General features: G+C 44.2%; 1 non-coding gene across 1 annotated transcript; it reads right to left on the bottom strand.

The window, feature by feature from the left end:
- Nucleotides 1-750: 750 nt before the first annotated feature.
- On the bottom strand, nucleotides 751-932 carry LOC119252152 (U2 spliceosomal RNA). The gene has a single exon (XR_005126733.1). It is a non-coding gene; the product is annotated as a U2 spliceosomal RNA (small nuclear RNA).
- Between the last annotated feature and the right edge of the window lie 3,193 nt (nucleotides 933-4,125).

The following is a 4,125-nucleotide window of genomic DNA, read 5'->3' as shown; positions in this document are numbered from 1 at the left end:
GGATCGAACTCGTGTTGCAGAGGCTGCAGATTGCTTCATAGTGCAGTGCTTAAGCCCTTGCGCCACCAGGGAGGCCCCTCAAAATCCTAATCTAATGTCTCTTGTTCTTTTAGTCACATGTTCTTAGAGACTGTTTCCCATGGCTTTGAGTTTATTAGGATGCCATGAGAGGTTAAGAACTATCTTCTCAGGAGGAACATTGAAGTCATTTTCCTGGGAGAAGATGACTGCTAATCACCACTGTAGTACAAAGAAAGGGGGAAGCCAGGCTGTCCACGTGAACTGAGGGTCCTTGTAATTATGCAGTTTCGTATTGTGACCTGCTGTGCCTCTTGCTGTTGTTCACACAGCAATATGGGGCTGGGCCTTGGAGTCATCCTGACCTAGAATTCATACCGACTCTTTCTCTCTATGGCTATGAGACTTTAGACTCATTACTTAATCTTTTCTGTTTGCAAAATGGGCATAATAAAAGTAGCCAGAGCCTGCAGCAGAGTGTGGTGTGCTGAGTGGATGGAGCAATGCAGGGGGAGGCTGCTCATGGCCTGACATTGAGGAAGCACTCAGTCTATACGAGCATCTTCACCACTGTCATCATCACACAGATTGGGTTCCAGTTCCAGCTCAGTCCTTTATTGATGGTGTAATTTGGCTAAGTTCTTTAACTTCTGTGTCTCACTTCCCTCATTTTAAAGTGGAGATAATATTAGCTTGAAGGATTGAATGGGATAAAGATAATTTGTAGGCAGTAACTGGTATACAAAATGTACTAATTATGTAATTGCTATTACATTTTTTTCCTCTGCAATGGTAGGCATGTGGTAGGAACACAATTTCAAATACTTTCTGACTTGATTTTTCCCTCCATCAGCTGAAAAAACCAGACCTTTTTGATACTACACTTGATCTTAGCCAAAAGGCCGAGAAGCGATAAAAACCAGACCTTTTTGAAATCAATTTTGTGGGCTGAAATTTGTATAGCATTCAATACTTTATTAAGATATGTCGGAAAGAGTCTCTCATTTGACTTCTTGTTTTTGCTGAATGTAATCAAGAATGTGTTTTAGTGGCCTTCCTGGTGGCCTAGGTATTAAGTCTCCGTACTATCGCCACTATGGCCTGAGTTCAATCCCCGGCCTGAGAGCTAACCCACACATGGCGCAGCAGCTTGCCTACTGGTCCCCTTACCAGTGTATTTCAATAGATCTGGCTGTTCTGCTCCCCACTCTGGATCTGGTGAATTCTCTCACCCCACTGCATCTCTGGCCTATACCCTATTTCTAAGACAAAAAAAGTTATTAAATGATTTTTTTTTAAAAAGAATGCGTTTTATATTTTCATGTCAATTTCAGCTATTTTTGTGCATACTCAAGTCCATTTCAGGGATGAGTTGGTCAGGCTAGGTAAGAGTAGGAATTAATTAACATTATATGAGTCTTTTTGTGTGTAGTTTTTTGCATCCTGATTTACCCATACAATCTCATTTTTGTCTTTATAGTAATTTTTTGCTATACTTCTAGGGACTATAATTATAGCCTTTGTACAAAGAGATAAACTGAGTCAAAAAGCAGTTAAAAGGTGACCCGTGATCACACAAGCCAAGTTTCAAAGCTGGGCTGTCTCCTTCCAGAGTCCTAAATCTTTTTTATAGCCTTTTTTATCACCACCAGAGGACTTTTTCCTCTTCCTCAAGTATCTCTACTTTAGCAATATCTTGTCAAAATGAACCTCAAAAGCATATGCTGAATTACCCTGCACAGAGAAAGAAGTGAGAGAAGGGAGGGACTGAACTTTCTGGTCAACCCAAGCTGAATGAGGTTTGATCTTGGCCACCCCAGTCTCAGTTCACCTTTGAGCTTCTCTGTCTTTCCTCTCCTGGATCTGCCGGTCCCTCCTGAAGGTCAGGAGGCCCTCCCACTGCTCACGGTCCAGGTGGACAGCAGTTGTCTCTACTGGCTGCACTGTGAGGACAGCGCCTGTGCTCACCTCTCTGCAGTTAAAGAGCTTGCTGAAGCATGCAATGTGATAATGGGTTTCCAATTGCTTTAACTAACATCTTGGTATATTGGCTTCCTGCCCCAGTTCCACAGAGGCTCTTCGTCGTTCAGATGGTGACCGTGTAGGTGACTGTTGGTGGGTAAGTGTGAAGCAGTGTATGCTGGCCAGTCAGAGGCAGGCGAGTCAGGCAGGGAGTCAAAGGCAAGCCAGCTGATTGGAGTCTAATCGCTCTGATTCTTTCTGTCTGTCTCTGTCTCTCTGGAATGGATTACTTCACAAACACAAATGTATTACCAAAAAATCCCATTTTATAAAGCAAGATGGCGTTTTGTTTCCAGGCCTGCTGTGGTGGGTTGAACAATAACCACACATGGGCTAGATCCGGGCTGCAAGTCACATAATTCACATTCTTGGCTTCCTGAGTCGTTATTTTCTAACCTTTCCAGAGAGCCTGCAGTGTGGGGGTGCAGACGGACAGGAAATCAGATAAGCCCCATCTGCCTGAACATCTGTTTGTGGCCGTCTTTACCTGATTTAAGGGAAAGGGTTTCATATTTAAAGCAACATGACTGAAAAATTCTGTCTTAAATTTTTTAATCCCTTACTGGAATCAGTGAACATTTCTTGACCGGAAGACATATGGCTGCTATGAAAAACTGGATTAGAAGAAAGTATCTCTTTCAATCCAAGACCTCTTTAACTGTGGAGTGAAAAAAATTCAGAGGATCAAAATGGCAACAGATTGTGAAATTGTTCTCAGAGTGAGAATCCTTCTCCAAATCTAGTCTTAATTCCAAACCGATTCCTATTTCTTTAATCTCAACTGCGGGCACAGATTCTTCTTCTACATTAAATCCAGCCGCCTCCAAATGAAAGTGCCTTTAGAAACCTTCTCTTGGAAAATTATCCTTGAGTGGCAAGAAGAATTCATGCCCCTCTCTTTTCTGCCCATATGCCTACTCCCTCCATTTTTGGTCTGATTTGTGTAAAAAGCTTTATAATAAAACAATTTCTTGAGGCTCTTCAAGGGATCTACAATGAGGATGAGGTGGGGTGGTCATTACATTCCACAGTGGTCGCTTATGAGGTCGGTCCAGGCTTAGAATCAGACACTCATGTTCTCCTGGGGAACTGGGTGCTTTCTATCCTAATGATGCTGGAAATATCACTGGTGTTGCACATTTAGAGGTCCATAGGCCCCGTGGGGAAACTGGAGAGTAGGTGTGTGGTTGGTGGGGGTGGGTGGGCTGCATCAGACCCAGCTGAGATGCCACAGGGCAAAGGGGAAAGCAGGCCCATTGTGTTGCTGTATCTTCTGATTTTTTAAAATGGGGTACCAGAGAGGGGCCTCTCTGGTGGTGCAGAGGTTAAATACAGCACTAGCAAGCTATCACCTGTCACTGCAGAGCGAGTTCCATTCCTCAGCAGGCCAGGAAGCAACACACATGGCACGGCAGACCTCTCCTGACTCGCCCGCTGCTCCCCTCAACAGTGTATTTCAGTCATCCGCTTGTTCTGCTCCCCTCTCTGACTCTCGTGAATCCTTTCATGCTCCACACCTCTGGCCTATACCCCAGTTCTTGTATGCATAAATAAATAAGTCTTTTTTTTTTTTTTAAGAGGCATGTATTTTTATTTTTTTATTTATTTGTTTGTTTGTTTGTTTATTTGTACATGCACTGGGTAGAGTCAGAAGCGTGGGAGGGTGAGAGAATTCACCAGAGCAAGAGAGGGGAGCAGAGCAGGCAGAAGGACCAAAGTACACTGCTGAGGGGAGCAGCGGGCGGCAGAAGTCTGCGAGCCATGTGGGACCCTCCTCCAGTGGCCGGGGAGCAGCCGGAGATCGAACCGGCGCCGCAGAGGCCGCGGGCAGCTTCGCAACCCAGCGCTCAACCGCTGCGCCGCCGGGGAGGCCCCCTAAATAAGTCTTTTTAAAAAAATGTGATACCAGAGATAGTTTAAAACAATGTGAAATACCCCAATTTTTAAGAACAGCAACCAACCAGTTGAAAAAACAAATAGTATGAAGGCCCAAACAGAACATATCCATGGACACATTTGACCACAGGTTACCATTTGCAATTTCTGAGACATCTGCTCTGATGACTCAACCTAGGTTGTTGATTT

The sequence above is a fragment of the Talpa occidentalis genome, unplaced genomic scaffold, assembly GCF_014898055.3.
Source record: "Talpa occidentalis isolate TD23 unplaced genomic scaffold, MPIMG_talOcc4v2.1, whole genome shotgun sequence".
Classification (NCBI taxonomy): Eukaryota; Metazoa; Chordata; class Mammalia; order Eulipotyphla; family Talpidae; genus Talpa; species Talpa occidentalis.
The sequence above is the reverse complement of the archived record's forward strand: the minus strand, read 5'-3'. Positions and strand labels throughout refer to the sequence as shown.